Raw genomic sequence first — 23,219 nt, 5'->3', positions numbered from 1 at the left:
TCAGTATTCTGCCTAAGACTTCATCCAGTCCCATTGCCTTTTCCTCATCTAGTTCTGTCATCAACTTTTTTATTTCAAGCTTGGTTACTTTAATCTCTTTCATATAGACAGTCTCTATTACCCTGTGGTCTTTCAAATTTGGATTCCTTAGTAAAGACCTCATGAAATTTACTATTTAACAGTTCTGCCATGCTTTTTGGGTCTTCCACCATTCCGTTTTCTCCTTTTAACCTTTCTATTGTTTCTTTTGTCTTATTTTTCCATTTATGAATCTGTAGAACAATTTTGGTTGTTCCTTACATTTTTCGACAATGACCTTTTCATAGTTCCTTTCTTCTTCCTTTCTCACCTTAGCATATTCATTTCTTGCTGTTTTGAAGTTTTCCTTATTTTCTGGATTTTTGTTTCTTCTCCACCTTTTCCATGCTCCATCTCGTTTCTCCTTTGCCCTAGCACACTTTGCCTTAAACCAATCTTTCTTTCCTTCTTCTTTAGGTCTATATTACGGGACATATTCCCTGACCCCAGTTTTGTATATTTCCAAAAATAACTTATATTTCTCTTGAACCGTTAATGAGTTTTCCATCTCCTCCCAGTTTACGTTTTTAAAATAGTTCTTGAGATTCTCAATATCAGCCTTTCTGTAATTTAATCAGTCTCCTTTGTATGATTCATCTCTATCTTCCTTTCCTTCTTCTATATCTATTTCTAATATTACATGGTCACTCTTTCCCAATGGGCACTTGTATCTTATATCATCGTTAATTGGTATATCCTTTGTAAAAACTAGGTCTGATCTTGCCGGCTCATCGTTTCCTCTGAATCTTGTGTTTTCCTTTACTTTGTGTGAGTGTGTGTGTGTATTTACCTATAGTTGAACTTCAGTGACTAAACACCTCCTTTTTTGAACAATTTGATTTCCAAACAATAGTTCGAACTCAATTGCTTCTGTTGTCGTACAATAATTTTCTTCTGAAACAAAGTTATTGATTTTGAATATTTAAAGAGAAGACAAAAGCTGCTATTTACTACTTATTCTATAGATACATATTTGGAGGAGACTCACAGAGTCTAAAGGGGTATCACACTGACCTATGATATGCAGAATGCAGGCCATGGTACTTGGTATGAAACCAGGAACGTTATCACACACAAGCTGTCTGTTTTCTCGATTGGTTCGTTGCTTGCTTACATAAGAACATACGAAAGGAGGGAAGCTGCAAGAGGCCACCAGGCCTATATGAGGCAGTCCCTGTGTGTTTAAGCTACCTAATTCCATCTATCATCGCCATCCATGAACTTATCTAATCTTCTTTGAAGCTCCCTATTCATTCAGCCCTGACTACATGACCACCGAGTCCGTTCCTCTCATCAACCATTCTGTTTGAAAACCAGTTTCTTCACATTTCTTTCCTGAACCTGAATTTGTCAAGTTTAAACACATTATTTCTGGTTCTGACCCCTCCACTGATCCTAAGAACTACATTCATGTCCCCTTTGTTAAAACCCTTATATGTACTACTTAAATACTTCTATCAGGTCTCCTTTTAACCTATGTCTCTCTAAGGAATGGAGATTGAGTTTTTTCAGTCTCGCTTTGTAGGGAATATCCCTCATTCCCTGTGTCATTTTAGTTATCCTTCTTTGCACTGACTCCAACAGAACTATATCATTCCTATAATGTGGGGACCAGAATTGTACCACGTAGTAAAGATGTGGCCTGACCAGCACCAAGTATAATTTTAGTATTACTTCGGGACATTTGCTTTTAACACTTCTAAAAATTAATCCCAATATTCTATTCACCTTATTCCTTGCCTCAATACATTGCTTCCTTGTACCGAGATCTGAGCTAACTCTGACTCCTAAATCTTTCTCATACATGGAACTTCCTAGTGCCTCATTATGTATTGTATACCTATTGCTTGGATTATCTCTACCTACGCTTAGTAGGTACTCTACACTTGTTAATATTGAACTGCATTTGCCATCTATCTGTCCATTCTTTCATCCTATCCAAGTCATCCTGCAAGGCCATGGCATCCGAATCGGACTTAATTAATCTACCTATCTTTGTGTCGTCTGCAAATTTACTAATGTCACTATTAATTCCACTATTCAAATCATTAATATATATTAGAAATAATAATGGCCCTAAAGCTGAGCACCCCACTAACTACTTTCCCCCCACTCGGAAGTAGATCCATTGATTTCTACCCTCTGACGCCTGTCGTCTAAGCATGCTTTTATCCAGCCTAATATTCTATCCTCTGTACCGTGCGCTCTAGCCTTTTTAAGAGCCTCTGATGAGGTACCTTGTCAAAGGCTTTACTGAAATCCAAGTATAAAATGCCATATTTATCACCCTTATATGTGGCCTCATAAACCTTACTATAAAAACTCAACGAAGTTTGTAAATCCATGTTGTGTTTGATTTATCAAGCCATGTTTGTTCAGGTGTTCCTTAATGTTTTTTTTGCTTTTATGGACTCCATTAATTTACCCACAATTGAAGTTAACCTGACAGGGCCTGTAATTAGATGTTAGGGTTTTATCTCCCTTCTTGAATATGGGAACCATGTTAGCTTCTCTCCACATTATTGGTATCTCACCCAGTGACATCCTAAAAAGTACTGCTAAAGGCTCGCTGACAACTTCCTTACATTCCTTTAGAAGCCTTGAATATACTTCATCAGGTCCTGGTGACTTGAATTTCTTTAGTTTATCTATCTCCTGTTCTACCATCACCTTAGTTATATGAATATCTGTCAGTTTTTAACTATCCTCTGCCCTAAATATATGTACGCTATTTGGGATTTCTTGCGTGTTCTCTTGGGTGAAGACAATTAAAAAAATACTCGTTCATAATTCTACTAATCTCGTCCGCAGAACTAACCATCTCCCTACTTGCTGTCTTAGGGACCTATTTCTTCTCTGCTTTTCATCGTGTATAACAGAAAAAATCCCGTGGGGTCCATGTTTGCTTGGCTGGCTACCCTCAACTCATATTAACTTTTAGCCTTCCTCATTAACCTCTTCACTGTTCTTACTGATTCATGGTATAGTGGCCTTACAGCCTCATCTCCTGTCTTTAGCCTCTTATATATATATATATATATATATATATATATATATATATATATATATATATATATATATATATATATATATATATTCTTCTTTTGCCCTATGCAACGCTTTAATTTGTCTGTCATCCACTTAGGGTCGTTACTTTGTGATTTTGTTGTTTTATGTGGAATGTTAGCTATCTGATCCTCATGTATTTTATTTACAAAAGTCGGTATATATCTCACTAACCCTCAGCTGACCGGGATTCCCCTTATGTCCTAATCCAGATCCCCCCACTGCCTCACTCTCTCTCTGCCCTGCTCTGACTTCACACCTCACCACCCTTCTCTGATCCTGCCTTCCTTCTACCCTTACCTGACTATCTCTGCCTTCCCCTTGCCGGACGACTCCTTGGAAAAACCCCCTTTATCTCTCAAAATTAGCCTTCCTGAAGTTCGTCAGGTACTTTCTTATTGTTCTTTTATCTAAAAGTTTCATGCCATTTCAATGTATACTGTATTTCTTTGTGATCATTGTTACCTAGCTTCCCACCAACCTCCACCTGTGTAGCTGCCTCCTCCCTGTTTGTCAAAATTAAATCTAGCATATTATTTCCCTGTGTGGGTTCTAAGATGACTTGCTTTAAAAGATTATCCTGAATGAATTTCAGAAATTCTTCTGCTTTCCTGCTACCCACCATCAAGCTCCAATCAACACTAATATAGTTAAAATCCCCTTCCACACATACCTTACTGTATCTGGCTGCTCTATTTATATCCTCCCATAGGGAAGAGTTTATTTGGTTTGAAGCATTAGGTGGCCTGTATACTAAACCCACTACTATTGATTGAGACACGCCCTCAGTATCTACCCATAGAGACTCTGTTTTGCTATCTGTCTTATTTCTGCTGTTTATGTAACATTGCAGTGTGTCCTTGACGTACAAAGCCACTCCTCCCTCTTTTCTGCTTTCCCTATCCTTATGAAAAAGTGTATAATCATCAATTTTTACCTTGCTTGCTAGGGAAACGGCCCAGCAACTAAGACTAAACCACATCCAAAGAAACCAGAGCAAAATCATGCCACTAATACCTTAACCTGTTCTTCATGCTGGAATTGCACATGCACCTGTTATTATTGAAGAAGATGAAGCTAGAGAAGAACCAAGAGGTGAGCAATGGAGACTTTGGAGTCAAGGATGGTTGCTATGAGCACAAACTATCGACATGATATATGTATATGTATATATATATATATATATATATATATATATATATATATATATATATATATATATATATATATATATATATATATATATATGGTGGATGGGTGGTGAGAAAAAACTCAGAAGTAGCAGGAGTACTTTATTTCCCTAACGTTTCGCCCATAGGGCATCCTCAGAGAAAATGATACAGGCAAATTCAAATTCAGTTCAAATTTTTATTAGAAAAGTGGGGATACAAAGGAGTAGGGGGGTGGGATAGGGAGAGTAGGACTTATAAAGAAGGTGAAATATTGAAGTATAGTAGAAGAGTAAAAGCTTCCGGGCAGTCCAGGAGGCTATTTTTAATAGTGTTGAAGTTAAACAGATAAGATATTTGACATATATAAGATTACAATAATGATGATTTAATGAGACAATTTTGTGTTTACAAGTTAATGAGATTGATAGCTAATGATATATATATATATATATATATATATATATATATATATATATATATATATATATATATATATATATATATATATATATATATATATATATATACACACACACACATATACATATATACACATACATACACATACACACATACATACACATACACACACATGTCTGAGAGATATTAAAAAATATAGTTTCCCACAGAGATGTATTGAGACGTGGAACAGTTTAGATGAAGAAGTAGTGTCTGCAACGAGTGTGCACACTTTTAAAGTAAGATTGGATAAGTGTAGATATGGAGACGGGGCCACACGAGCATAAAGCCCAGGCCCTGTAAAACTACAACTAGGTAAATACAACTTGGTAAATACATATACATATACATATACATACACATACACTCGCACACACACATACACATATATATACATATATATATATATATATATATATATATATATATATATATATATATATATATATATATATATATATATATATATACACATACACATACACACACATATACATACACACACATGTGGGGAAGGAAAAGCAGAAGTATTGTATATTAAGATGCATATTAATAAAAAAGAGATAACAATCATTGTAACATATGTGCCACCAAAAACAAATTCATGGACCAATCAAGAATATAAAGACATGATAGATGACACAATAAAGAGTCTAACGAGAATCGTTAAAGAAAGGAGAAAGTGATATTAGTAGGAGATTTCAACTGTAAAGAAGTGGACTGGGAAAATTATGAAAGTGGTATGGGGGAAGAAGCCTGGGAAGAAAGATTCTTGAACCTAATGATAGACAATATGATGGACCAGAGAGTAAAGGAATGCACAAGATTCAGAGGAAACGACGAGCCGGCGAGATTGGACCTAGTTTTTACAAGGGGTATACAAATGAATGACAATATAAGATATAAGTGCCCATTGGGAAAGAGTGACCATGCAATATTAGAAATAGATATAGAAGAAGGAAAGGAAGATAGAGACGATTCATACAAAGGAGACCGATTAAATTACAGAAAGGCTGATATTGAGAATCTCAAGAACTATTTTAAAACGTAGACTGGGAGGAGATGGAAAACTCAGAGACAATGCAAGACAAATATAACTTATTTTTGGAAATATACAAAACAGGAGTCAGGGAATATGTCCCAAAATATAGACCAAAAGAAGAAGGAAAGAAAGATTGGTTTAATGCAAGGTGTGCTAGGGCAAAGGAGAAAAGAGATGGAGCATGGAAAAGGTGGAGGAGAAATAGGAATCCAACAAACAAGGAAAACTTCAAGGCAGCGAGAAATGAATATGTTAAGGTGAGGAAGGAAGAGGAAAAGAACTTGAAAAGATATTGTCGAAAAATGTAAGGAGCAACCAAAATTGTTCTATAGATTCATAAATGGAAAAATTAGGCAAAAAGAAACAATAGAAAGGTTAAAAGGAGAGAACGGGATGGTGGAAGACCCAAAAGTATGGCAGAACTATTAAATAAAAATTCCAGGAGGTCTTTACTAAAGAATCCAAATTTGAGAGGCCACAGGGTAATAGAGAGACAATCTATATGAAAGAGATTAAAGTAACCAAGCTTGAAATAAAAGAGTTAATGAAGGAACTGGATGAAGAGAAGGCAATGGGACCAGATGAAGTCTCAGGCAGAATACTGAAAGAATGTAGGGAAGAACTAGCAAGTCCTATATACAACATCATAAAATGCTCAATAGAAAATGGAACAGTGCCAGTAGAATGGAAAAGAGCTGAGGTGGTTCCCATATATAAGAGCGGAAGGAAAGAAGAACCTTTAAATTACAGACCGGTATCACTAACTAGTGTAATATGCAAGATGTGTGAAAGAATAATAAAGAAACAATGGATTGAGTTCCTTGAAGACAACAAATTAATATCAAATAGCCAATTTGGTTTTAGAAAAGGACGGTCTTGTGTAACTAATTTATTGAGTTTCTATTCTAGAATAGTTGATAGAGTACAAGAGAGAGAGGATGGGTTGACTGCATCTATTTGGATTTAAAAAAGGCGTTTGACAAAGTGCCACACGCAAGATTACTGTGGAAGTTAGAGGAGAAGGGTGGCTTAAAAGGAAGCACATTGAGATGGATAGAAAATTATTTGAGGGGGAGAGAAATAAGGACGGTAGTTAAAGATATGAAGTCCAAGTGGAGAGCAGTAGAAAGCGGAGTGCCACAGGGGTCAGTATTGGCACCAATACTTTTCCTCATTTATATTAATGACATGCCAGAAGGAGTGAACAGCTACATAAATTTGTTTGCGGATGATACGAAACTGTGCAGAGTTATAAAGCAAAAGGAGGATTGTGAAATACTGCAAGAAGACCTAAATAAGATCTGGGAATGGAGTAAGAAGTGGAAATGGAATTCAATGTGAACAAAAGCCATGTCATGGAAATGGGAAAGAGTGAAAGACGACCTGTGGGAATCTATAAGATGGGAGATTGAGTAGAACTGGAGAAAGTCAAAAGGAAAAGGACTTAGGAGTGACGATGGAAGAAAACAATCAACCAGTAAGCCATATTGATAGAATTTTAGAGAAACATATAATTTGCTAAGGAATATTGGAGTAGCATTTCACTACATGGACAAAGAAATGATGAAGAAATTGATAAATACTATAATAAGACCCAGATTGGAATATGCAGGAGTAGTGTGGACCCCTCATAAAAAGAAACACATAAGAAAATTGGAGAGGCTACAAAAAAATGGCTACAAGAATGGTCCCAGAACTTGAAGGGATGACATATGAGGAGAGACTAAAGGCTATGGATCTACCAACCTTGGAACAAAGAAGGCAGAGAAGAGACCTGATACAAGTCTATAAATTGATCAACGGAATGGACCAAGTGGATAATGAGAAACTGATCCTGAGAGAAGAATATGACACCCGAAGCACAAGATCGCATAGTAAAAAGCTGAGAAAGGGAAGATGTTTGAGAGATATAAAAAAATATAGTTTCCCGCAGAGATGTATTGAGACGTGGAACATTTTAGATGAAGAAGTAGTGTCTGCAACGAGTGTGCACACTTTTAAAGTAAGATTGGATAAGTGTAGATATGGAGACGGGGCCACACGAGCATAAAGCCCAGGCCCTGTAAAACTACAATTAGGTAAATACAACTAGGTAAATACATATAGTGAGAGGGGTTTGGAAATTACTGGGGAAAAGGGGGTTATAAGGAGGAAGTGATAAAGATTGGATGTGGAGTTTGGAGAGGTTGTGAGAGTAGGAATAGGAGTAGAAACAAAAGGAAGGGGGGAAAATACAGATATGTTAGAAGAGGCAAGAGGAAGAGGTTTGCTTACATTAGAATATGGTACAATTAAATATATAAAATGGGCATATATACAATAATCATTGTGCACAATGGTGTACACGATTGTCTTTCACGCGCTTGCTCATCTACCGGTATCGGGGCTTCGGGTCAGGGTCTCGTTCTAGTGCTAGCAGGCTCCACGGAAACCATGCATATTGCTGCTGAGGGACATGTTGGTGCAACTCCTGGAGGGAGTTGTATTGCTCCCAGCCCAGGTCTTGCAGACATTGCCAGACTCCGACCGCAAGATCATGCAGTCAGACATTAAGGGCTGGGACAGAGGCCTCGATGTGCATGGCTTCCACCGTACAGAAGTCTTCCCATCAGATGTCCAAGACGAACCGTAGTGCTGCGTTCTGTACTCTTTGGAGCCTACTGATGGCGACTCTGCTGAGAGCGTGGGTGGGGACAGGGGGTACATCAGTACCGGGAGCACCAGAGTCTTGACAAGGTGGAGTTTTAACCTGGGGTCCAAGTCCTGGAACCTGTAGAGGGACCCCAGGGCATGCCTGGCTTGGCGTACCCTACTGATAATGTGGGAGGAGTAGCCTCTTCCCGAGACTTCGAGGGCCAGGAACCTCCCACAGAGGCTGAAGTCAACCAGCTCCTCTTCGACCAGCAGGGGTGTCGGGTTGCAAGTGGCCAAGGCTATGACGGCGAATTTGTGCTGATTGGTTTTAATCTGCCATTCAGCCCTGTAGGTGTTGACTCTGGCAATTTCTCTCCCAGTCCTGGAGTTTAGCATCCTGGAGGACCTACCCAGGTTGTACACGAGCTGGCTGACGTTGTCTGCATACTGAACATTGAGTCTAGCAGCAGACTCAGGGCAGTCCCAGGTATAGATGGTGTACAGTGTAGGGGAGAGTACACTCCCCTGGGGGACGCTGGAGCAGAGAGGAAATGGCCGTCCAGCATAGCCACCCACCTTGATGCTGGCCGTCCTATCCTCCAGGAAGTCACAAAGCAGGCGCTCTACGGGGCCCGGGAGCCCCAGGTGTAGGATCTTGTACTTGATGCCGAGATGCCACACTTTGTCAAATGCTTTGCTGACATCACGGAGGATGAGGTTGCATCGGCTGCCCGATGCCTCCTGGACCGCCAGAGTCTCGGTGACGACTGCGATAGCATGGGTCGTCCCCACCCCTCTCCGGAATCCATACTGCCCTGGACTGTAGGTGCCAGCTCCCTCCAGGTGGCCTCGCAGTCGCCTCGTGACCACTCTCTCCAGCACCTTTCCTGGGGTCTCCAGGAGCGAGATGGGGCGACAGCTATCTGGCTGGGTAGGGTCCTTCCCAGACTTGGCGATCATCCGCATCTCGGCCCCCTTGAAACCATCAGGGAAATAGCCAGCAGAGAGAGCGGCGTTGAGGATATCCCGAAACCTTCCCACAGCCTGATCCGGTAGATGAGACAGCATGTGTTTGTTGATTGAGCTGCTGCCGGGGCAGGTGGCCTTGCTGTTCCTGATGGCTGTGCGAATTTCTTCTGAGGAGATAAGGCAGTCGAGAGCCGTGGCCCCGGTCAGCCTTGAAGAGTCAGCCGTGTCGTACGGCGTCAGTCTGTCGCTGTTTTGTTGGAGGTAATTCAACACCGTGTCATTGTCTTCAAAGTCATCCTCGTCATTTTGGAAGACTGGCTCCCATATGTCGGTCAATAGTCTGGCTTTGTCCTCAGAAGAGTAATGTTTTTGTCCATATCCGTCTGTCATAAAAGTACGGGAGAGTCCTGTTGAGCGTCCTGAGTCTCTTGACGTCCTTCCAGAAGGTCCTTGGGTCCTTTTAGGAGGAGGCGAGGTATGCGAGGGTGCGAGCCCAGCAATTGTTCGCCTCCTCACGTCTCTTGTCCATTAAGGTCTGTCTTAGCTGTCTATAGTGAACTTATCTGTCATATGCCCACCCTGTACGTCTTGACTGGTCTAGTAGGACCTGGAATTGAATTCGAGTCATTTGTGTCGTCCTAGTGGGTCGGGGGCAAGGGATCGTCCTGTGTGCTGTCATGGGGATGTGTCTGTTGGCTACTATTCGTACTGTAGTCATCCAGTCTTCAAGGGCAGTGTCAATCTCTTCAAGGCCTGCATGAGAGATGTCGGGGAGGGTAGTCATGTTCAGTTGGTCATCGCCACTGAAGGTGTCCCAGCCGACAGAGCAGAAGGAGAAGCGAGGGGGTGGTGGAGATGAGCTTTGTCTATGATGAGTGGCAGTTGATCACTGGAGGTGAGGAGGCCTGGGGATATGGAGTGAGCAAAGGGGTTGTAGGGGTTGATTAGGATGATGTCGGGAGATGAGGAATGATGGTTGAAGAATGTTGGAAAAAAAAGGTCCTATATGTCTGGCAGTCTGGTGTCTGAGAAGATTGGAAAGTCCGCGTCCAACAGTGTTAGTTGTTGTGTGGCCTAGTGTGGGGTGTCTGGCGTTTAGATCCCCACAAATGATACAGGGGAACGCCTTCGGAAAATGCGGAGAAAGTCAGGGAGAGGAAGGAAAAGGCGTCTTGGGGGAAGCTAGGATGTGGCGACAGTGAGGGGACCATCTGCGGTTTCTATGTCAATGGCTAGTGTCTCTGAGAGGAAGTCGTCTTCTAGTCTTGTATATTTTAGTCTAGTCTTGAGAGGAATGGCTACTCCGTTGTTGTGTTCATTGGTGGTGTTATGTTGAATAAGTCTGTAGCCAGGTATCTTAATTTTGTCTCCATCTGTGAGTCCGTGGGTGTTAATAGGGATAATGTCTGGGTCGAGGGGTCTGTATGTGTTACACAGGTCATATTTACGTCTGTAGCCAGGTATCTTAATTTTGTCTCCATCTGTGAGTCCGTGGGGTGTTAATAAGGATAACGTCTGGTTCGAGGGGTCTGTATGTGTTACACAGGTCATATTTACGTCTATTCCAGGCCAATATGTTGTGTTGAATTACCCGTAGTCGAGTCATCGTCCTGTCTTGTGGGTCCTGCGGGTACCCTGCTGCGTCCTTCTGGAGACCCGTATTTGTGGTGTAGGGGATCCTTCGTACTGGGGATTGGAACGGAGACCTGAAGGCATTGGAGGGGATTGCCGATGGTGACGGTGGGGGGAAGGAGAGGGGGAACTCCTGCGGCAGAAGTGTGTTACTGAACCTGAATCACTCACTGCCTCCACCTCAACCTCCTCGTTCTCTGTGGCCAAATCCTCGTCCTCGTCCTCCACTGCTGGCCCGTCAGCGGTCTTGGGTCAGGAGTGCACTCTTTAGTAGAACTCCTGTTCTGGTTGCCCTGCACCGGGCCCAACTTGCCGGTGATGGCACTTATGATCGGCTGGGGGGGGAGGATGACAACTTCACGTCTGGAAGCCCGTTCATGGCCAGGCTGGCCGAGAGCATGGTCTGGAATGAGCCTGGCTCCGCACAATTGACCATATGTGCGTGCATGACGCACACCAGGCCAGTGAGGTTCAGCCCCGCACTTCCCTCATTGGCAAGGAGAGAGGCAGCCTGAGCGTACGTTGTGTTGGTGACTCTTGCCGACTCTCTACGTGCTGTTGCCTCCTTTTCTTTCAGCGCTTGCTTTCTGAGCGGGCAGCGCATAGCCATACAGCTATGTGCCTGACTGCAGTGGAGGCAGTGCTTAGACAGGGAGGTACACTCACGAAAAGTGTGGTCTCTGCTGCCGCACTCTGAGCACACCTTATACCCCTGAGGACAAGGGCACTGGCGTGTGGAGTGGTTCTCGACGGCATAGCAGATGTTGCACTTTAGTAGGGGAGTGTATGTTTCTTCCCGGATCTGGTGCAGAGGGATGGACACGGAGAAGAGGAGGAGGCCCTCTGAGCACGCCCGCCTGGCCATCTCGCTGGAGCAGAAGGTGATCTTGACAGTGTTTGATGTGGGAAATTTATATACTTCTTGTATTTTGGCCCAGTCCTGCACCCACTCCACCTCCTCTCTGAGCTCCTCTACCTCATGCCGGTAGACGAAGTCGTCCAGCTGGAAGCAAAGAACCGTCCTCCGAGACCTCAGTTCTGGTGGAAGGATGGCAGTGAAGTGCTCAAAAGAAAGCTTCTGCAGCACCTCTTCCTGAAAGATGCCAAGCAGCCAGGCAGGCAGAGCAGTATATATACAAGACAGGTGGATCACGTCGCGGTGTGCTGGAAAATGGAGCGTGCTGGTTAGTCCTTTCCAGGCAGCCTCTCAGTCGCTGCTATGGTGAGCTGCGCCGCTGCGCGTGACAGGCATACAAATCCCTCTCTGTGGTTGGTAGTTTTCTCCGTTGTAATGTATGCTGCCTCAACTGTTTTCCTTTCCTTCTTTTTTAGTCCTTTTTGCAGGTTCGTCACTTCTTTCCAGTCTGACAGGTGTCCTTTGTCCCTGGCATGCACCACTAGTGAGTTGGAGGTTCTGTGGTGGCGCATGTCGTTTTCGTGTTCGTAGATCCTTTTCTTTAATCCCCGTCCTGTTTCGCCAATATATGCTGATGAGCATCCACTGCACGGTATTTTATAGATGTGGATGCTCATCAACAAATATTGGCGAAACAGGACGGAGATTAAAGAAAAGGATCTACGAGCACAAAAACGACATGCGCCACCACAGAACCTCCAATTCACTAGTGGTGCATGCCAGGGACAAAGGACACCTGCCAAACTGGAAAGAAGTGACGGCCCTGCAAAAAGGACTAAAAAAGAAGGAAAGGAAAACAGTTGAGGCAGCATACATTACAACGGAGAAAACTACCAACCACAGAGAGGGATTTGTATGCCTGTCACGCGCAGCGGCACAGCTCACATAGCAATGACTGGGAGGCTGCCTGGAAAGGACTAACCAGCACACTCCATTTTCCAGCACACCGCGACGTGATCCACCTGTCTTGTATATATACTGCTCTGCCTGCCTGCCTGTACCATTCTCTCTGAGGAAGCCCTATGGGCGAAACGTTAGGGAAATAAAGTACTCCTGCTACTTCTGAGTTTCTTCTCACCATCCATCCACCAACCTGTTCTACATTGTTACAATATATATATATATATATATATATATATATATATATATATATATATATATATATATATATATATATTGTTATGCCACCACTCCCCTTGACTTCTGTCTCCCACACACACGGCAAGGCATGGGAGGCCAGAGGAGAGCACACGCAACACTTATACCCACGTGAACCACACGAGGCCTGGCGCAGGATGTAATCCTGGGTCCTCCTGTAGACTGCCAGTGAGGAGATGCTCCTGTTGTAGCTCCTGAATGGCGTGCTGTGCCCCCCTTGCCCTACTGCATCCTCATGGCGGGGTGGGGGAAGGCTGTCTGCAGCCTAGACTCTGGCAACATCCCTAGCTAGAAGACTGTCCAGACTAAAGTCAAAACTCTATAACTTATAATTTATAGGTGGCACCTTGACGAGAAATGAATGTAAACAAACAGATACCCGCTGTGGTTGCTCTTTTTTTGGCATACTGGAAGAGTCAACAGAAAAGAAAATACCTGTGGCTAAATCCCTGGCTAAATAGAAAGAAAGAAAAGAGTGTCTACCACACACTAATGTTAAGAAGACTATGCACAATTGTGATCAAATTAGATCTTAACAAGTCTTCAATTCTCGCCTCCAACAACACCTTACATTGAGGGAAACAGTTCTTGGAGAGTGGCAGCTATTTCATCAAACAACGATTTGCGCTAGCTTTTTTTTTCTTTTTTACTATATAATTCATTACTGAGGTCCCAGCTAAATGCATTCTTTTTTCTTCACCAACTCCAAAATCTTCTTTACACCACCTACAGGTGGTGGATGGATTCTATCCAAGTGAGGAGTGAGTGCCCTCTACATCCTATAGTTCAGTGCCCTTCTGTTTCTGCTGTCTTTGTCTCCTTTTCTGTCTTTTCCTGGACAGCCAGGATACCAGTGTCCCTCTCCAAGGCTGCCCTAGCTGGTTGGGGTGGGGCTTGCAACCCCTCCGTATAAAAAAGTCCACAGCTGCTACGAGAGTTAGAGGTAGAGGCTTTAGGCACGGGCAAGCCTTTAGTTACAATCCCGATCCGATGTTGCTGGGGGGTCCGACCATGCGAACCCCTCAGGTGCCAAGACACCAGAGGGGCTTGCCTACCCATGTGATGAATGCAGGGGAAAGCTTGCGAGATCCCTGTGTCTTGAGAGGGACGGGAGGATCCCCTCGCCCTAATCTTTACTTTGGGAGTGCCAGTGGGGTTGCAGACATGGCGCCTGCCCGTCAGACCATTCCTGTGGTAAACATTCAGAGGGTTCTACATGTAGGCTCCTGGAACATCCTGATCCTTTCAGAGCATCAACAACTGCCTCATCTATCGGATGAGCTCAGTAGACTGACACAAGGAGGCCTGGCAGTGGCAAGACCAGTAGCAAGGGTTTTACTTACTTTTGGACCAACATGAGCAATGGTCACCATGTCAAAAGGGTAGCCATAGGTGTCTCCAGCAGACTGCATTCGTCCATTGTAGAGGTTACTCTGGTTGATGAATGTATAATGCAACTAAGGCTGAGGCACAGTCTAAGTTTCATGTCTGTTGTTGCAGTATACGCTCCTACCAAGTGGTGCGAAACTGATGAGGAGACATTCGAATCTGTACTGGACTAGTATCCCTGTTGTGACGCACTTATTGTCTTGGGCGACTCTAATGCTGTCACTGGCACTGAGAGAGCCGGCTACAAGTTATGTGTTGGTCCCCATGGCTCTGGTACCAGGAACAACAACAGCTCTTTCCTTCTGAATTTTGCAAGATCCAGAAGGTTGAGAATTCCAGGTTCGTGATATCAGAGACCAGCGCTGCACCGCTGGACTTGGTATAGCAATGCTGAAGGGGTAGCGAAGGAGATCGATCATATCCTTGTTAGTACTCGTTGGAGGACTCTTCAGAACTGCAGGGTTTTTCGGAGTGTCGAGTTCTTTGCGATTGATCACAGGTTTGTTGTTGCTACACTCAAGCTGCATGTCAAGTCCAGAAAGCCTCCAAGGTGTGATCACACTGTGTTTCATCTTGAGAAACTGAAAGACTTGATATGTGCCCAGGAGTATGCAGTGACAGTCTCCAATCCGTTTGGAGTGCTTGACACCATCAAAGACCCAGTAGAACCATGGGATACCTTCAAACGTGAGAATCTTGGGGCTACCAAGGAATGCCTTGGGGAGCGCCCAAGATCACGGAGTGGCTTTGCCTCGGTAGAGACGTAGGACAATATTGAGGAGAGTCGCACTGCCAGACTTGCTGGGAACTGTGCCCAGTACAGGGCGCTGTCACCTAGGACTAGAGCTCTCCTGAGAAGAGACAAAGAAAGGTATGTCAGGGGTCTTGCTGAGTATGTAGAGTGTCATTTAAATGCTAATGACCTCCAACCTGCCTATCAAGCCCTGAAAAAACTCCACACTAAGTCTACATCTGAGGCGAGTGCTATCCAAACAGCAGAGTCACCTTGTTTCGGACACAGATGGGCAGATAGCTCATTGGGCTGAGTACTTTGAGCAGCTGTTCATGGTGGATCCTGCAAATGGACAGCTCCAAACTCCAGGGTTACAGATGTTGGATACTGATCCACTCATTGACAAACTGCACTCTCCATTGATGGTGTCAAAGAGGTTATGGCAAAATTGAGGGGTGGAAAGGCAGCTGGCATCTGTAAGATCAGTGCGGAGCTGCTCAATGCGGGGAGTGAGGCCATGATCCGTGGGTTGCATGCTGTCTTGACTGCTGTATGGCATTCAGGTACCATTCACCCTGACTGGAAAAAGTGATTGGTCATCCCTATCTGGAAGAGGAAAGGGGACCATCGGGAATGCAACAACTACTGCGGTATAACACTGCTAAGCATACCAGGCAAGGTGCTTGCCCATTTGCTGTTGATGCGTATCTGCAGTCATCTTCTAAAACACCAGAGACCTGAACAGCCTGGGTTCATGCCCAGTAAGTCAACAACTGACCAGATCCTAGTGTTTCATGTACTGGTGGAGTGCTGACGTGAGTTCTGGCAAGGAATGCTTGCAGCCTATGTTGATTTCAAGAAGGAGTTTGATTCAGTGCATCAAGAGACACTCTGGGATCTTCTGTATCTCCATGGGATTCCTGCAAGGATTGTTGGTCTATTAACTGGCCTTTACTCTGGGACTGTGAGTGTTGTGAAGTGTGGAGGGGGTGTGTCCAGTTTCTTCTCTGTGAATACGGGAGTGAAGCTTGTTCCATCACTTTTCAACATTTGCATGGACTGGGCACTAGGCAGAGTTGTAGACCAAAGTTATTGTGGAATATCTGTCGGCAATACTGAGATTACAGACTTTGTTTTTGCCAATGATGCAATGATCTTTACTGAATCACTGGAGGTTTTGGTAATGGCTCTAGAGGCTCTGCACAAGGAGGGGAAGCCCTGGTCCAGGTGTTTGGAGGCTTACTGGATGAAGGGCATTGAGATCTTGGAAAATTTCACTTACCTTGGTAGTGTAGTGTGTAATGACAGTGGGTTGATGCAGGAAATTGTACAGCGGATTGGCCCATGACATTATGGACTCACTCAACATGAGTATTTGGCGTTGTCGGTAATCTGTGCAGACTTGCAAAGATTTGGTTGTTCAAGTTGCTGGTGATCCCTGTCTTACTCTACAGTTGTGAGACATGGACGCTGAACACTGATCTGAAGAGGCGAATTGATGTCTTTAGTAAGATGCCTTCACAGGATCATGGGGTACCGCTGGTATGACTTTGTGTCAAATCAGTGATTGCTCCGTGAGACTGATTCAAGGCCAATTACCAGTATAGTCCATCAACGCCAACTGCGACTATATGAACATGTGGCACGCTACATGCAAGCTGATCCTGCATATCAGGTTGTTTCTGAAAGGGATAACCCACCATTGAGGAGACCAATAGGACGTCCACAGAACTCATGGTTGCAGCAAGTCGATGCCTGTTGCTGGGAGTTACTTCTCATGGGAAGGGAGCCTGCATGGAGACTCACGAGGTGTGACTGTCTGGAGTGGCGCCATAGGATAGCAAAGTTATGCACCTTCCTTATATGCCCCCCATGATTGATTGATTGACATCAACACCACATTTTCAAAGCTTACTCTGTGATGTCACAAAGTAAATAAAGTCACAAATCAAGTGAACAAGACCAACATGTTGATCTTGTTTTGTGACTAGTTTCTTAGTTGCTATGGTCTGACCATTTTGTGAAGATCTTTTAGGCGTTAGCTTTTTCGGGGATTTCCCAACCTGCGGCGTTATCACACTTGTACCAAAACACACCTTAAGTCAGGTACTTAATGCTTCGTAATTCAATAGTGTTGTAGTACATATACATTGTGATGTTCTAAAGAGGCAAGTTAAAATAGTTTGTGTTTATTTTTAGATATATTTTGCATTGTTTTTGCAAACACAATACAGTAATACTCCACTTAACGAACACGATAGGGGGTGTCAAAGCTGTTCGTAGAGCGAAAATTCGTTAAGAGGACGTAATTTTCCCATAGCAAATAATGGAAATAGGGGGGATGTGTTCTGGGCTTGTCCCCAACATACCACATGGGTTAAAAAAAAAAAAAATTTATATATACATTTGGCAGCATATTGGGCCACCGGTGTACCACTACTTTTATGATGTCATATGAGTCATTGGAATTTAGAGGAGCTACGTACAAATTCTTTCACTTTCTCGCATTTATGTTCACAAAACAACATTACAAACCTTGCCCCCAAAGAAAGGATTGTTTTGTAATGCATAAACTGAAATCTTACGTGGAATACCAAAAGATAAAACAGAGATGAGATGAACCACAGACGAAGCGGGAGACTCGCGGCGACTCGGCCGCTTCTTCTTCTTCTTGTGACCCTTTTAGCCTGCGTGTTGTCTTTCCCTATAATATTTGTTTCCACTCCTCTATTACCTGCTATAATGGATATCATATCTTAGTACATATTCATATATGCTCATGCCATGAGGATAACCACAACTCCATGGCATTGAGTGATAGTGAATTATTAATGAAATACCGCGGTATTTCATTAGTAATTCACTATCACTCAGTGCCACGGAGTCAAGGTTATCCTCGTGGTATGAGCGTATATGAATACTAAGATATGACATCCATTATAGCAGGCAATAGAGGAGTGAAAACATAAACATCCTGATGAAAGTAACTTGCAGGCAAAAGAGTCACAAGAAGAAGAAGCGGCCTAGTGGCCGCGAGTCTCCAGCTTCGTCTGTAGCTCATCTCATCTCTGCTTTATTTTTTGGTATTCCATGTAAGGTTTCACTTTATGCATTACAAAACAATCCTTTCTTGGAGACAAGGTTTGTAAAAAGCTAATAAAAATGTTGTTTTGTGAACATAAATGCATATATAAGACAGTAACACCGTAACACCACCTGGAGAGGTGGTGTTCCCAGCAACCTCAGAGCAACCTGATAGTAACCTTGTCACTGTCCCTCCAAGCGTTCATGGATGCCATTTCGCTGCAAGAGGTTGCTCTGACGTTGTTAAGGAATCTTGAATCCAGCTCCAGGAGCGCTAGAGCAGTGGCGGCTCGTGACTGTTACTGATGGGAGGGCTGTCTCATATTCAGACAAATAAAATCTTAAATGCTTTTATTGTTATTGTTTAACATACCATTGATTGATAGATTATAAAGATAGATAATTATTTAATTCTTTAGGTCTTATCCTAACAGTAAATGCTTGACTTCCTTAGTGCTGGCTTAGGCTATTTGAAAAGGAAGTCCATTTTCCTGTTCCTGTTTTGTGCAAACAGATCAATAACTTTTTCATTTAAACCTGGCATATTATTCATAGAAATCTTCTCTATTGAAATCATGGCAAGTGCATTTAGCCTCTCCTGCTTCATAGTGCTCCTTAAGAAAGTTTTGACCCTCTTCAGGGTTGAAAAACAACGTTTGGGCTCTGCTGCAGTCATTGGAAATGTCAAAAGAATTTTTATAAGTTTTGTCAATTCACAGACTACATCACCTAAGTTATTTTCATTCACAATTTTTAATAGTTCACTCAATTTAGAAAATTCATGCAAATCACTTCTGTCATAGAATGCTCTATGTTCAGTCAAAAGTCTTTCTTTTGCAATCATGGGGTAAGCTTCAGTGGCTACTTCAACTTCTTCTAAAGTCACTTTTTGCTTGAAGTTAGTGAAACAGTCTTTGTTGAACAATTTAGCAGCTACTAATTGTTTAGTGAAAGAAAATTTATCAGCCATATATCAGCACACACACAGTCACACACTTCTTTTGCTTCAGCCATGAGTGTTTTTGTGGAATTTTCACAGTATTTTGAATTTCTTATTTCAGAAATGGCCCTTTTGAAGTTTGTAATAAACTCATGTGCTTTAGTCACATCAATGTCTCTACACTGCATTTGGTGAAAAATCACTTCTACATGAGGCATTATCTGGTGGAAAAGCTCCAACCAAAACTTAAAACTTTCATCATTCAGGGTGTTCAAAATACCTGTTGCTTCTTGTATGGTTATAGTAGCATTTGATGTACTCTGTAATTCCTCCATGCATTTTTTTAAGGGTTCAAAATGTTTATAAACCTTGTTGACAGTGTGAAAGTTCCACCTTGTAGAAGACGGGCGTGGAATGCGGCTAGTCATGTGCTTTGTAAGAACATTTAAACGTAGAGGTGACCTTGAAAAAAATGCTGCTATGCCCGAAGGGTTAGAGAAAAATATTCGTGAACCCCGTGTAACACTTGCAGCATTTTGCATAATAAGATTAAGTTGGTGGGCATAACAGTGAATGAAGTGGGCGTTATTGTAGACTGATTTTATTTTAGCCTGAACACTCCTCTTCTTACCTTTCATAACACTTGCACCATCAAATGTTTGAGCTATCAGTTTCTCTGCATTCCCTTCAAGGATTGTGTTTAACTGACCAAGGATGCATTTCGACAACCCATCCGCTGTTTGATTTTCTGGAGTGAAAAATCCTCAGAATCTCTCAACAACCTCTTCACCTAACAAGTACCTTAGAACAATAACCATTTGAGTGTATTCTGAAACATCTGTAGTGTCGTCTGCCATAACAGCAACAAAGGGAGCTTCTTTAATTTCTTTTCTGATCTGATCACGATATATTTGCAGCAGACAATTGAGAATTTCATTCTGAATAGTCTTGGAGACACCTTTGAAGACGGCATTACTTTCTAAATGGGCCCGTAAGTCTGGATCTAATTGTGATGCATGATTTATAAGTCCTCTTAATACACCTAGATTAGCAGAGTCATCAGTTTCATCATGTCCACGCAAAGGTAGCTCAAAGTGTCCACAAAATTTTATGCAGTCTATAATCTTGGACAAAATTTCACGATTCTTGGTAACATTCTTATTATGTGCATTCACTGAAAGTCTGTATGCCTCACTAAGTTTTTCTTTGATATTTACACTTCCAAGAACAGATAGAGAAATTACATTATCAATATGCTTCCTAGAATTCTCATGTTTCTCGGTTTTTTCTTTCAAGTTCTCTATGCATGCAAAACCATCTTTGGACCATACTGAATCGCCTCCAAACAACAGACATGGAAAGCAAAATAGTGCATTCTTAACTTCACATCCACAGAGCCATGTTTTCCTTTGGTACCAATCACAATTAAAACTGCGAATATACTTCTTGTTGTGGCTTACTTCTTCTTGCACAATTTTTAATGTCTGGTAATGGGCGACCTGCTTGTTTAATTGCTATCTTCTCTTGAAGTTCTCATGAAGTGTTAACTGTGAAAAATTGAGTTCTTTCAATGCAGAAACCGTCTTTGTTTCTTGTGCCATTTTGCAAAATACTGCTAGGTCTACCTAGGAAAAGAAAAAAATACTATTTTATACGATGTTTCTATGATTTTACACCATCTATGATAATCAAGATTGAGCACAAACCATCACTTATCAATATTATTTTAAAATCATCCCTGACAAATTGAAAAACACGATCGAAAATAAGACCGACGCAAAAACACTCACCTAGCCACAACAACGGCCGAGACAAGACTGCGCTGGACGCAGTCCACACTCGCTATTCCGCCCGGGAAGCCTCCCCGCCATTTCTTCCCGCTTTCGTATCATTAAACAGTAAATAATTTACGTACTTCCTCATTGTTTTGCAGTATTTTTTTTTTATATAAACATATGAGAATTGGTGTTTTCATGTGAATTATAGTAAACATAAATAAATTAACATTATTCTTGTGAATCCTAGAAATCCACTGGGGGGGCTGCAGTCTCGCAGTCCCTATTGACAAGCCGCCACTGCGCTAGAGACAGAGGCGGGGAGCCAGCCAATCACAGCAAAGCTACCGCGTTCAGTCCCTCACCCGGCAAATTCAAACCCAAAAAAATACGCTAAAACTGATGTGGTTGTACGTTATGCGGACTGTTTGGTCTAACTTTATATAGTACGTTAAACTGGAAATTCGTTAAACGAACGTTCGTTAAGCGGAGTATTACTGTACTTGACAACGTTTCCTCTGAGCGTTGTCACATCCCTTTGGGTGACTAAGTGAGGTCACAGGTCAGTGACCGTGTTTATCCAAGGGTCACTTCCTCTCCCGCTACCAGCCAGGATGGAAGAGAGAGAGAGAGAGAGAGAGAGAGAGAGAGAGAGAGAGAGAGAGAGAGAGAGAGAGGAGGGGGGCAGCTTGACTGACTGACAGGCAGATTCTTTTCTCAAATCTTAATAATTTATAAGCAAGTATAAATCTCTGATAGAAATATATTTGCATGTTGTTTTGCACATTTATCTCTTCCTTTATGCTAGCCATTTATGAGTATGATGCAACTTAAAACCTATCCCTGACAAAGCATTCCTCAACATTGTTTACATCATACTTCAGTAGAATTACACATCCCAGTTAAGGTTTTATACTATGATTAATTCTTTATGTTATATGGTTGGAATTTAATGCCCAGAAATTTACTTGTTTTTTCATTCATATAACCATGCAGGGTGATTCGTTGAAACATTCCATTTCCATCATCATCAAGCAACTAAATAATCATGTACTGAAAATCTCTCTAACCTATCATTACAAATCATAACTCGGTCTCATATTGTGACTCTTTGTATTTAATGGCATATATTCTAAAGGTATTGAAATATAAAAGCCAGATCAGTGCAAACATTTCAGGGCACAGCTTTCATTCATACATACTCTAGTGCAGTGGTTCCCAATATGTGATACACATACCACTAGTGGTAAATGAAGGTCTTCCAGGTGGTACATGACCACTTTCAGAATCATATGCAATTTATAGTTACATAGAGTTTGTTCATTTCTCAGAAAAAAATATTATTGCCTTCTACAAGATAGTTTGGTATCAATCAGCTGATGGTGTAGAAACATGTGCATCCCTCACATTAAATTGAGTTAATTGTGTTCCTGGTTGTTTTTTCATTTTTGTATTCTACTTGTGAATAATTTAATATTTGTTAAAAAAAATTTCTGGAACTAAGTGGTAGCCTACACATGGACTGTAAGAGACCTCCAAGTGGTGCTCGCTTAGAAAAGGTTTGGGAACCACTGTGTAGTGTCATCATTATTGGGTAGCACTATTTGATACTAGAATCAGCAAGGACTGTAAAATGCTCATTTGTCACTATTTATTTGGATCTTTCTGTTTCAGTTAAAAAGATATTCTGCATTGATCAAACTGCATTCATTTCAGCTGCTGAGACTAAGAGCAACACCGAAGTCTGCAAGATTTTCAGCAGTCTCAAAATCAGTCATGGCCAGAATGTGACCTATTGGTAAGTTCGCATTCAGACAAATTTTTCATGACTGCATGCCTCCTTCAAGAACTGAGCAAGAGTAAAATTGACTGGGTATGCTATTAGTCACTTATAGAGTAATGTATGTGCAGACATCCACACATAGGTTCAAATCCCACCATGTATTACCTTGATACTTTGCCATTTGTCGAGTGATTAAAAGTTATCTATATGTCACCATGATACACAAGTTCTAGGTTGTTACACCAAAGATGCACTTGGGTGGTGATATGGGCCCTAATATGGGTACCACTATAAATAAGACTGTTTGCGCCACTAATGGTTGGAAGCTTAACAGCACTTCCAATACTCTTCAAGTTACCTACAGGTGCTATAGGCCAGGACGTAATAAA

At 42.1% G+C, this 23,219-nt stretch overlaps 1 protein-coding gene across 6 annotated transcripts in view; it reads left to right on the top strand.

The window, feature by feature from the left end:
- LOC123519880 overlaps nucleotides 1-23,219 on the top strand; it is a 111,390-nt gene that overhangs the window by 37,729 nt on the left and 50,442 nt on the right. For 4 of the 6 annotated variants that reach the window (XM_045281506.1, XM_045281507.1, XM_045281510.1 and 1 more), the window contains one exon: nucleotides 22,764-22,845. The exons of 1 other annotated variant lie outside the window; for it this stretch is intronic. The gene's annotated coding sequence lies outside the window, so the exon portion shown is untranslated. Of the gene's footprint in view, nucleotides 1-4,093; nucleotides 4,240-22,763; nucleotides 22,846-23,219 lie in introns of all 6 variants that reach the window. One more of the 6 variants, XM_045281509.1, reaches the window with a different exon arrangement.

This window comes from Portunus trituberculatus, chromosome 46 (assembly GCF_017591435.1).
Source record: "Portunus trituberculatus isolate SZX2019 chromosome 46, ASM1759143v1, whole genome shotgun sequence".
Taxonomy (NCBI): domain Eukaryota; kingdom Metazoa; phylum Arthropoda; class Malacostraca; order Decapoda; family Portunidae; genus Portunus; species Portunus trituberculatus.
This window is presented reverse-complemented; position numbering and strand designations above follow the sequence as displayed.